The 12,624-nt window shown below is 52.8% G+C and overlaps 1 protein-coding gene across 1 annotated transcript in view; it reads left to right on the forward strand.

The window, feature by feature from the left end:
- CRTC1 (CREB regulated transcription coactivator 1) overlaps positions 1-12,624 on the forward strand; it is a 60,318-nt gene that overhangs the window by 510 nt on the left and 47,184 nt on the right. The gene's annotated exons all lie outside the window — the stretch shown is intronic.

Below are 12,624 nucleotides of genomic sequence, written 5' to 3' on the forward strand. Positions count from 1 at the left end.
TGGCCCGGCCCAAGGGGAGACAGGTGTCCCCACGCCCCAGGCGTCGTGGGCGGGACAAGTGCCCTACATCATCGGTGCCTGAGGGGGACAGGTACCCCCACATCATTGCTACCTGGAGGGACAGGTACCACTACATTATCAGTACCTGAAGGGGTATAGGTGCCCCTACATCATTGCTACTTGTGTGAGGTGGGGGCTAGGTGCCCTCACATCATTGTTACCTAAAGGGGCAGGGGCCTCAATATCATTACTACAAGGTGGGAACAGGTGCCACTACATCATTGTAATCTAATGGAGGACAGGTGTTTTTACATCATTGCTACCTGAGGGGGACGGGTGCCCCTGTATCATTGCTACCTAGGAGAGTCAGGGTGACACTAAGGTGTATGAACTGGGTGCTGCTTGCAAGCATCACTGGTACCTGGGGACGGGATAGGTGCTTCCACATCATTGGTACCTCAGGGGTTATAGGTGCCCCACATCATTGCTACCTGTATGGGGGTGGGGGACAGGTGCCCTCACAGCATTGTTACCTAGAGAGGCAGGGGCCTCTATATCATTCCTACCTGGAGGGAACAGGTGCCATTACATCACTGTAACCTAATGGAGGACAGGTGTTTTTACATCATTGCTACCTGAGGGGGACGGATGCCCCCATATCACTGCTACATAGGGGAGTCAGGATGACACTAAGGTGTATGAACTGGGTGCTGCTTGCAAGCATCACTGGGGTACCTAGGGTTGGAGGATAGGTGCTCCCACATCGTTTCTACCTGAGGGAACAAGTGACCCCTCATCATTGCTACTTGAAGGGAAAGGTGTCTCTACATCATTAGTATTAGTACCTGTGCCCTTGCTCCTTGGATGTTGGGGGAAGGACACATGCTTTCACTTGTAGATCTGAGGTGGGATAGGTATCTCTCCCTTTTGGGCACCTGTAGGGATCTGAGACGGTCAGGAAGGCAGACGTGCTCAGTCCTGGAGCTTGGATTGGAGATAGCTGCCCCTTCTCTGTGTGGCCCGTATGGTGGGGACCTGGTGATGTTCTTACCACTAGGACAAGGGACAGCAGCCCACAGATGAGCTCTGACCCCTCAGGAACAGGGTGGAGGGACAGGTTTCCTCAGGTGGTTGGATGCCATTTGGTGTGCAGAGTCAAGCCTGGTTATCTGCTAAGCTCATCTGGGAAACTGCCGGTGGGGCTGGAGCAGAGGCTTGGTCAGAGTTGGGCCAGGTTGAAAGCCTGGCTCTTCTCCTTAATTCTCTGGCCACGCTACCGAGGCAAGGTACTGAGCTCCTCCAGCCTCCTGTCCTGCTTTGTGAAGTGTGTCTAGCAAGCCCTTCCTGGTGGGTCAGGAGGCAAGCACGGGTTGCATAGGTATTGGTAATGTTCTCTGTGTTCCTGTAGAGCAATGGCACCCCCACCCTGCACCTGGGGGCCTCGGAGAGGGTTCGACACCCACATTGCTGGTTTCTGGATTTGGCCACAGGTCTGACCATCCCAGGCAGACCTTCCTCTGTGACTCCAGCCTCAGTCTGATTCCTTAGGTGGAATTTTCGGGTCACATTATTTTCTAATTAGTTGCTTGTTTCTCCGTGAGATTGTGACCTTATAGACTAGAATGTGTGTCTATTTCCGTGCATTTATTCGGCACATACTGGTTGAGTGCTCACTGTTAGCCAGGTGCTCCCTGTTCCTGCTCCAGCAGCTCCTGTTCTTTGAGGACATAGAGGAAGAGATGGTTGGCGAATGAATGAAAGTATGCAACTGGAGTGTCCCCCATAAGTCAGGGCTTCTGAGGACAGGAGTCCTCATTTGTCTCCAGCCCGTAAAGTGTGCTAACACACAGTAGGTGTCAAATGTATGTAGTGTGACAGGAAGAAGGGGGTCGCACTAAGTTCATGGCTGTATTCATGATTGGAGGTCCTGTTTTTGCCTTGGGGTTGGAAATGGATTATTGTTGTTGAAAAGATTTCTTTAAAATAACAGCTTTATTGAGATACAGTTCACGTACCATGTAATTCACTTGTTTAAAGTGTACAATTCAGTGGTTTTTAGTGTATTTACAGAGTTGTGTAACCATCACCACTATCTAATTCCGGAACATTTTCATTACCCCTAAAAGAAACCTGGTACTGATGAGCAGTCCCCACTCCCCCCCTCCTCCAGCTCCTGGCAGCCACCAATCTGTCCCTATGGATTTACCTGTTCTGGACAGTTCATGTAAATTGGATCATACACTATATGGCCTTTTGTCCCTGGCTCCTTTCACTCAGCATGATTTTTTTCAAGGTTCATCCATGTCGTAGCATGAATCAGAAAACTTCGTTCCTTTTTATGGGTGAATAATATTCCATTGTATGGGTGGACCACATTGTGTTTATCCATTCATCCATTTATGGATTTAGAAAAGATTTTTTTTAAAAAGATTTTTAAGATACACAGACAGCAGTTCTCTTGGCCTGTTAACCATTTCCCATCTCCTTGTTCCCTCTGTTGCCTCCCTTTACTTCAGGATTTGGGGAGGTGGGGTGGGCATGGGCCTGGGGCAGAGGTGAGCTTACATGGCATTTTAAAGACAGAGCAGTGTTCTCTGCAGAGGGCAGTTCTGCCCCCCAAGGGGCATATGGCAATGACTAGAGACATTTTTGTTTTCTTGCCTGGGGAAAGGGTGCTACTGGCATCTGGCGGGTAGAGAACAGGGATGCTGCTCATAACCCTATGATGCACAGACGGCCCCCACCACAGAGAATGATCTGGTCTCAGATGTCAGCAGTGCTGAGGCCCTGAAACCTTCAGTTTAGAGGGAGCTCTGCACTCCTGCCAGAAGACTTTGCACCAGGGCCGATAGAGTTCAAAGCTCTGCCCCTACCCTCATGGCTGTTCCACCTGGGTAGGCTGATGGCTTTTCCTGCACCTGGGACCATGATGGACAAGCTGTACCCAGCCCGTTTGACTATTGCCTGTAGTGAGTGGCACGTCTGCAGTGTCTGGTGCAGGTGAGTGAACCCACCTGATGCAGGCTCCCCTCCTGCATTCTCTCTGGCTGCAGGCCCTGTGCTGCCTCCTGCTGCAAACACCAGGGTTTCGCATGCACCTTTGAACAGGTGTAGCATGGCCCAGTTGGGAGCTGCTCCTCTCCTGTGAGTTCTGTAGGACAGCTTGCATATTCCTGGAGTGAGTAGGGCCACTTGTGCTCCTGTGTGTTCACTCATGGTCCTGGGTGGTGATGGACATGCCCAAAGTGCCTTCCCACATGAAAGGCCAGTCAGCAGGCGTTCAGTGTAGTGAGCAAATCCAGGACTGAGGGGCAGGGACACAGGGTCAGTTTCGATGCGGGGACAGGGTATGATGTTGGGGAGACAGATTTTGGGTTGTGGGGTGCAGGGATAGGTGTATAAGCATTTCTGTCCCGTCCTTAGACTTAGGTAGTATTATATGCAGAGAAGGGCTGTGGTGCTCTGCTGTGTGACTTTGGGCAGGTTTCTTAACTTCTCTGGGCCTCAGAATCTTGACCTATAAAGTTGGGGTAGCCTGTTCATTCAACACAATGATATTTTTGATAGTTCATTATGTCCCAGGGACTAGGTTGGGTGCTGGGGACCCAGCAGCATACAGAGCATACGAGGGCTGTGCTTTTAGGGAGCGGGCATGATTTTAGGGGGCACAGGAGAGAATCGCTGCAAACAAATGAAGCAGAGGCACTTGGAGAGAAGAAACAGGGTAATATGGCCTGGCTGGGGGGGCTGACACCAGGATGCCAGGCAAGAGCACCCCAAGTATGGAACAGGCAGGTGCAGGATCCTGAGGTGGGGAGGGCTTGGCAAAGTTGAGGACAGGTCTGAGGATAGTGAGGCTGGCTTGTGGAGAGAGGGAGAGAATAGGTGAGGTTGGAGTGGCTTGGGGAGCCCTGGATTCCACCTGAGGGAGGGGCCCTGGGTGGTTTGTGATGGTGAGAAGTCTGAGCCATTGCTTGTTTTTGTAACAGCTTTATTGATATACGATTCCCAATATATTCAGCTCACCCATTTAAAGTGTACCATTCAGTGGTTTTTAGCACATTCACCATGTTGTACAACTATCAACCTCTATCTGTTTCCAGAACATTTCTGTCACCCCAAAAGGAAACCATGTCCCCATGAGCAGTGCTCCCCACTCCCCCTCCCCTAGCCCCTGGCAGCCACTAATCTGCTTTCTATCTCTATGGATTTGCCTGTTCTGGACATTAATTATCAATGGACTCATACAACATGTGGGCTCTTGTGCCTGACTTCTTTTACTTGTACCGTATGTCAGTGCTTCACTCCTTTTAATGGTTGAGCAATATTCCTCTGTGTGGACCACATTTTGTTAATCCTTCATCAGTCAACGGGCATGTGTGTTGTTTCCACTTTTTGGCTGTTGTGAATAGGGCTACCATGGACATTCATGTCCAAGTGCCCATGTGGACACAGGTCTTCCTTTTCCTTGGGCGTACACTGAGGAGTGGAATTGTTGGGTTATATATTGGATTGTTGGAAAAGTCATGACGTATTTTTCAATGTTTTTCGTTGCAAAAATGCATCTTGATTTTTCTGACAACCCAATAGTAACTCTCCATTTAACCATCTGAGGTTGCTTTTTTTCCTGTAAAGATGGTTGTGAGCTGAACGGGCAAGGGGGTGAGAGGGGAAGGCAGCAGACAGTGAAAGGCCACTGTAGCGTTCAGATTGAGGAGTCGGGGTGGGGGGGGTGGCTTGAGCAGGATCAGTGGATTTCGGTGATACTTTGGCAGCGTAGTTACTGGGATATACATGTGGATTATATGTGAGGCATGTCGCCCACCTGCCAGGGGCTCAGGACACAGGGGGCTCTGTGTGTGACTGATCCTGAGCATCCCAGGGAGAAGCCCCAGGGCCAGAAAAAGCCTGCATGCAAAGCAGTCCACGTGGCCCAGCCCGGCTGCAGCTCTGGCTGCACTGAAGGAAGAGGGGTGTTCTCCTGGCCCTACCCTGTGACGGGGGTGGCTCTGCACAAGCTGGAGGAAAGCGCAGCGGTGGCTAGGGTGAGCTGAGCGTGGAGGCCGCCCCCAGTCCTGGCCCCAGTCCTGGCGTTGGCACTGTCTGCCTCTGTGCCGGCTGCTCCAAGTGTCTGGTGCCATCTGTAGTCTCCACGCACACTTGCATGCAGCACTCCTTAAGCTGCTCTGCTGAGAGGATGGGGAGCCATTCCCCACCCCCAGAAAACCCCAGCAACCTCAGTGTTCTCATGGTTATGAGCTTCACACCCTGACCCCTAAAACCTGACCCTAGAACCTGTGACTGTGGCCTTATTTGGAAAAGAGATCTCCGCAGATGTAATTAGGATGAAGATCTCGAGATGTGATCATTCTGGATTTAGGGTCCAATGACTGGTGACCTTATGAAAAGAGGACAGGACACAGACACATAGGGAGAAGCCCATATGATGACAGTGGTAGAAATTGGGGTGATGCAGCCATGAGTCAAGGATGCCTGGAGCCCCAGAAGCTGGAACAGACAAGGAAAAATCCTCCTCTAGAGCCTTGAGAGTGTGACCCTGCTGACAGCTGGATTTCAGATATCTGGCTTCCAGAGCTGAGAGAGGATAGGCTCCTGTAGCTGTGAAAGAAAAGATTTTTGTTGTTTTACATTCCCCTCCCGAGTTGGTGGTCATGTGTGATGGCAACCTCAGAACAATCTCCCCCCGGGCTGAGACAGCCTGAAGAGTTCAGGTACCTCATGGAAACCACCTTGAGATGGTGGGCCAGGGGGCCGTCTGTAGCTGTGTGTCTGTCCTTCTCTGGCAGGTTCACAGGTCATGCAGTGTTGCCCATCGAGGCCTAGAGTGGACCATTCATTTAGCCACCACCAGGAATTAGGGACCTCATTTAGCAATGGGTCCAGCAATGATGGTGAACAAGTCAGGGACAACAGTGGGATCCAGGGCCCCAGGGCCTATCAGGAGCTGACCGAGAGCATGGTGGAGCGTGCTGGGGTGGGGGGCATGGGTTTGGGGCTGTAATCTTAGAGTGAGGGATAAAGGTTGACCTCTGCACTCTCGGTTCCTGCTCCCTGCGACGTACCATGTGGCTTTCACTCAGCCCGCATTCTTGTTGTTCACTCCTCAGAAAGAGATGTCTCCGTGCTACCCTTACCCTGTGCAGATGGGGAAACTTGATGCCCAGAGTAGCATCCCAGCTGGGAAGAGGCAGAGCTGGTGTTCAGCCTCAGGATAAGCACACACAGGATGTGCCCAAAATAAGAAATTAAAGCACAAACTAGAGCCTTTTGTTTTTCGCAAAGCCTGGTTGGGCCTGTTCTTGTAAATAAAGTTTTATTAGAACACAGCCATGCCGATTTGCCTATGCCCGGTATATGGCAGAGTTGAGTCATTGTGACAGACCGTGTGGCCTGAGGAGGCAAAAATATTCACCATTTGGCCCTTTACAGAAGGATTTTGCCAGCTTGAGTGAATGGGCCTCACCTGCAGTTTGAGACCAGCTGACCTAGAGCAACAAGATTGGGAAGATTGTGGGTGCTTGGAGGGAGGGTGGTAGGAGTCGGTTCTCCCACGTTCAAGGGCCTCTGAACTGCCTGGTAGCTGAAGGATGCAGACTCCTGGGTTCCCCAAAGATTCTGCTTTTGCAGGGCCCGTGTCGGGGCCTGAATTTTGAACAGGGGTCTGAGGACCCTGCCATGTAGGCCTTACTGGGAGGCATGGGCTCTGGGGTCAGGTGGAGGCTATGCCAGGTGGAGGGAGAGGGTCAGTCTCAGTCAGGGGGTGATCAGGCTGTCTGGCCCTTGGTTGGTGGCACAGTGGTCATTGTTGGTCTGTACAGCCGGAGAGGGTGTTTGCTCTCACTGTCTCCAAGGCTGGCAGGGGTGGGATGGGTGGGGTGGGGTAGGGCACAGTGCCAGGTGAGTCTTGTCTGTGCAGTGGGCCTTCAGGTCCTGGTCAGGTTCATTAGATTATGGTGCTGGGATGTCCCAAGCATCACGGAAGGCTGCACTGGCCTTTCTCTGCTGCTGTCTGTACCAGGGGGTTTCTGGTTTCTGCTCAGGGTCTGGGGCTCTCTTCAGTGCTGCTCCAGTGAGGCAAGGTGACGGCCTCAGGGGCTGGGATTTACAGTTCTCGGTGCTCGGAATTTGTTTTTAAACAGGACCCTCTGGGAAATACCATGTGGACTTAGGGATGGGGTCTGGCCTGGGAGGTACTGGTGAGTGCAGTTCCAGGGGAGCATCACAAATGGGTGGCAAGGGTGTTCCCCAGCCAGTTTTGCCTTGGGGAACACTTGGCAACATTTGGGGACATTTTTGGTTGTCATGACTTGGGGGTTGCAGGTGGTGACTGGAGATGCTGCTTAACATCTTGCAGTGCCCAGAACGGCCCCACCCCAGAGAATGAGCCAGCCTCAGAAGCCCTACTGTGTGCTTCTCAATGTGCTGGGCTTCTGCAGGTGCAGAAAGATGGGTGGAGGCCCTGATTCCATGAGACATGTCACTATAGCCCCTGCAGCTGATGGCATCCTTCCTGGTTTATAGAGAAGCTTGGAGAGCATTAGAGGTGGGAGAGCTGGAGTTGGACCTATACTGGACTAACCCAGTGGCCACACGTGTTTCCCCTGTCCATGTTGCTCTGGGAGTTGGCCAGCTGGTAGGGTGGGACAGAGCCTTCCAGGCTGCTGGAACCCTGTGCTTGGAGGAAATGGCCTGAGGCTGCTGCATGGGCAGAGCACTGGGAGAGAAGCGGGCATGTGGTGCAGGCCCCTGGGCTAGGCCCTGTGTGTGGGTGATGGGGAGCCACGGAGAATTTCAGCGGGATGGTGACATCAATAACCAGAGGTGCTGGAGCCGTTGTGCGTGTACCCAGCAGATTGTTGCAGTGACCCAGGGGAAGAGCCTGTTGGTTTTCCTGTTGCCCAGTTGAGAAACTGAGGTGTGAGAGGCCCCATGGTTCGCTGTGTGCAAAGGTGCTGGGTTCAAACCTGTGTTTGAACCTGGGGCTTGCGTTTTTCTTAGCACTGCTGTGGAGGACCCTGGTGTACAATGAGTTTCAGTTCATAGTCATCTGTCAAGGACCTTGGAGGTTGTCTCTGGTGTTTTGCAAACCAGATATCCATCATGTTTGTCTCATGCATGCACGTGGCCAGGTGCAGGGAGGTGACCCATGGTGAGGACAGAGGGAGGGCCAATTTGGGGCATTTAGGGGATAATAACAAGGTGTATTTGAGGTGAGAGGAAGGAGCACAAAGTGGGGGCTTCCTGGCTATAATGGGGGAACCTGACTGAGGGAAGGAGGCAGGGGTGGGAGAGTCCTACCTCACCTTGGAGCTTGTAGGATGGAACAGCCTTCCATTTCTGGCTGGGGTGTTTCTGACCTCCTCCTCTTCCCTTTCTGCTGCCACCATGTCCAGCTGGGCCCCAGGACAGAGGTGGTACCTTGCACCCACAGGGTGTGGCTGTGGTGCCACTGGCCGGATGGGGGTCCAGGTGTGCAAACAAGGAAGCCACTGCATGCCTTGCAGTCCAAGGACATGGAGAGTGTCAATATTTATTATTTGCCAAATGGAAACAAAGCATGGCTGGAGCCTCCGCCCTTTCAGGGTGCTCAAATGGGCATGGTGGGGGCCACACTTTAGGCTGCTGCCTGCTTCCTCCTGGGTGGGTTTAGATCTGGACATCTTCTGTGGACTCGTTCCTTTTCTGTGAAGTGGGAGTCACAGTGGTCTCTTGCCTCATTGGACTGCGGTGACACTTACATGGGTTGTTAACCTGTATCATGTGTTCAAAATGGCACCCTGCACACACATGCTCACCACTGAGATTCTGGAGGCCTGTGCACTGCGAACACACGGCAGGTGGCACTTAGTGGGCACTGGGTGGGCATGCGGCACACATTCAGTAGGTGCTTGGCAGATGCTCAGCAGGCACACATGTATACTCAGCAGGTACACAGCAGGCATTTGGTGGGCACATGGCAGGCATACAATGTGTAGTCGGCAAGTATTCAGCAGGTACACAGGGTATACTCAGCAGACCCTGAGCAGGCACATAGTAGGCATTCAGCAGGCACTAAGCAGACACTGAATGGTGACCTCCCTGAGGGCAGGCCTGTCTTCCTGTTTACTCTGGAATCTCCTGGGTTTCTCACTATGTGGTCAGGCTCCCCCGCTTAAGCCGTGGGAGTGTGGCATCGGGTCCTATTTTCTATCTGGGAGCACGAACCAGGCACTGAGGGGCATGGAGCCAGGTGGGTAGTGTGGTGGTCTTTGTGGAACTCCAGTTTTGCTGAACTTCAGGGAGAAACGGAGTAACAAACTGCGTGTGTTACAAGACAGGCCCTCTGAGTGCCCTGGGGAGAACATGAGCAGCACCAAATCCTTCGATGAGGTCCCCCACCAAGCGCGCTGCAGAGGCTGGGGTTTGAATGGGAAATCCCTCCTTCAGTTGGTATTTATTGAGCACCCACATTATCCGGGGCCATGGTGACACCCTACAGAACAAGTCAGATGGTGCCCTGCCCTTAGGGGAAACCATGCCAGTGACCAGCTGGTCCGTGCCTGAGAGGCTCTGAGAGAGTGGAATGGGGTGGGGATGGGGACCTTTTGGGGGAGGTGACATTTGGACTGAGCCCTGGAGGATGAGGGTAAGCCATGGGGATTGGGGGTGTGAGGCCTGTTGTTAGGGAGGGGCTGGCTGAGTTTAGTGGGTGATGCCTCGTGGGCCAGGTTCTGGGGTGCCGGGGTGCTCCAGGAAGGTTAGGAGCAGAGCCTGATGTGAGATGCAGGTTTAGCAAAGTTCCTTCCAGCCACCATATAGGGACAGGCCTGCGGAGAGCAAGGAGGGGGCTGCAGGGACCTGAGAGGGGGTTGGGGCAGGCGTTCCCCCCAAAGAGGGTGGCATGGGGAAGTAAGCTCTGGACTCCTTATGACCAGGACTTGCTGATTCAACAGTTCTTTGACCTGAGAATCAGGAATCTGGTTCCCAGAGGGGCGTGACAGGGAGGTTTATATTAAATGGCTTCAACTTCATGCTCTCGTGGGCTCCCCCCAAAAAGGAAAAGGCATTTCTGAAGCAGAGAGGAGACCTTGCGCCCTAATTCCATATGTGAAATTCTTCCTTCTCCATGGTCCTATCCCAACACCCCCCTAGTCACTGGGGTTTCTTTTACCCCAAAGCCGGGGTGTGGTCTTCTGTCCTGAGGAGTGAGTCTGCAGCAAAGGACAGACTTTCTCCTTCGTCATTTTTCCAGTGTCCGAGCGTCCCGTTTCCGGATGCAGCCTCAGAGCTCCGTTGTCTCCCGTGTGCCTGACACTTGGGGCCCCTGTTAAGGGGAGAAGCCCCTCATGGCATTTGTAGGCTGTCCCTCCCTGCCAGCTGGGGTTACAGGGAAGTGCTCTGCCATGCCTTTTTTAAATAAAAAAAATTGTTTATGTCTCAAAACTTTGATGAAAATTGAAAACAGAAAACTTAAAGCACTTCCTGTTTCCTTCATGCATCTGACACAGGTTACCTGGGCGCGGAGGTGGGTGGATGCATGCCAGCTGGTCACTCGCCTGGAAGTCTCTAAGAGGAAGTGTTGTCCCCTCCAGGCAGAGTGCTCAGGGCTGGCTCTGCAGGGCCACCAGTCCTCCGGCTAGGGACATGGGGAGGTGGAGCGTGCCCCACAGAGATACGAAAGCTCTTCACCCTGCTGGAGGCTTGGAGTGGCCACTGTGTCCATGCCTGCTTGGCTAAAGAGCCTCTCACAGTGAGGTCAAGTTCAGTGTTTCTCAGGTGACTGAAGAGACAGACCAGTGTGGCCCTCTTCCTGGGTCCTTTCACACCAGTGAGCATCGCACTGTCTCTATCTCTGTCCTCTCAGGCAGGCGGGGTTTGTTTGATAGTTGTAATTTAGGACAGGAGTGGCTCATTAAATTGTTGCAGAATCAGTGCACAGCCTCACGAGTGATTTATGGGCCCAGCAGCCTCCATCATGCCACAGTGGCAATCAGCCACTAATTCCTGCCTCTGGCTCAGCAAATGCAGAGGGAGGAGCCCTGAGGGTCCATAGCAGGGGCCCAGTTGTGCCCAACAGCCCCCACCTCACCACCCACCCCCCCTCTCCCCCAGCGCCTAGCCAAGTGGCTTGTTACTTTGGCCCTGCCTCTGCTGGCTTTTCCCAAATGACTCCTCCCTGTGCCTCATTTTCCACTCTGTAGAGTTGTTCCGATTAGATGATGTGCCCTCCCAAAGCTCTTAGCCCTGTGCCTGGCTGGCATCATGGGATGCCCATGGGGCAGCCATGAGAGCAGGGTCTTACCCTTCATACCCATGTGCTGTGGCTTGACATGTGATGGATGCCATGACATGACTATGAATGCCTGTTCAATTTCATTTTAGGGGAGAGGGTTATATTAGTTTCTTTACACTTTTTCTTTTGAGGTAAATTTAGATCTAGTGAAAAGGCACAAAGACAGCAGAGACAGTTCCCATAGCCCCTGACTGTGAACATTTCACATGACCAAGGTGAGTTGATCCAACCAGGACACCGGTGTCGTCACAGTTCTATTTTTTTTAGATTTTTTTAAATTGGGAAATTGGGGGAGGGGAACAGAGTTGAGGAATTGGGGAAGGGGAACAGCCAAGTTGTTGTCCTTCAGTCTTAGTTGTGGAGGGTGCAGCTAGCTCAGTTCCAAGTCCAGTCGCCATCCGGCTGCCCATTGGCAGCTCAGGGCAGCTCAGCTCAAGGTGCCATGTTCAATCTTAGTTGTGGGTGGGTGTAGCCCACCATCCCATGCGGGAGTCGAACTGGCAACCCTGTTGTTAGGAGCACGTGATCTCACCAGCTGAGCCATCCTGCCACCTGTTGGCAGCTCAGCAGCAGCTCAGCTCGGGCGCAGGTCGTGGGAATCGAACCGGCAACCCTGTTGTTCAGAGCTCGCACTCTTAACCAACTGAGCCACTCGTCCAGCCCTGTCACAGTTCTATTAACTAGACTCCAGACTGCATTTGAATTTCCCCCCGTGACCTCTCTCTGGCCCACTATCTCATCCAGGCTCCCACACTGCATTTAGTCATCGTGTCACAGTACCCTCTGATCCGTGACCATTGCTCAGGGTTTCTGCGGCATCTATGACCATCAGCCCCTTGAAGAGAACTACCCAGTCTTTTTTTTTTTTTTTAAGGTTTTATTGGGGAATTGGGGAAGGGAACAGCGTTGGGGAATTTGGGGAAGGGGAACAGACAAGTTGCTGTCCTTTTTTTGTTCTTCACTCTAGTTGTGGAGAACATTGCTTCACTGGCCCATGTTGATATTGTGATCATTGCACTCTTCCCAGCTGAGGCAGATCAGTCACCGGCCATTGGATAGCCGCTCATGGCAGCTCATGCCGGCTGCTGGCTGCTTACGCCGGCTGCCAGCCACTCACGGTAGCTTACGGCAGCCCACTGCAGCCCCACTGCAGCCTACACTGTCGCCAGTGACTCACGGCAGCCCAGCTCCAGGTTGAGCTATTGTTCACCATCTTAGTTGTAGAGGGCGCAGCGTCTCTGGCCCATGTGGGATCCGAACCGGCGGCCCTGCTGCTCAGAGCTCGCGCTCCCAAGCGAACTCTTAACCAACAAGCCACTCGGTCGGCCTGC

The sequence above is a fragment of the Hipposideros armiger genome, unplaced genomic scaffold (genome assembly GCF_001890085.2).
Source record: "Hipposideros armiger isolate ML-2016 unplaced genomic scaffold, ASM189008v1 scaffold_64, whole genome shotgun sequence".
In the NCBI taxonomy this organism is placed as follows: Eukaryota; Metazoa; Chordata; class Mammalia; order Chiroptera; family Hipposideridae; genus Hipposideros; species Hipposideros armiger.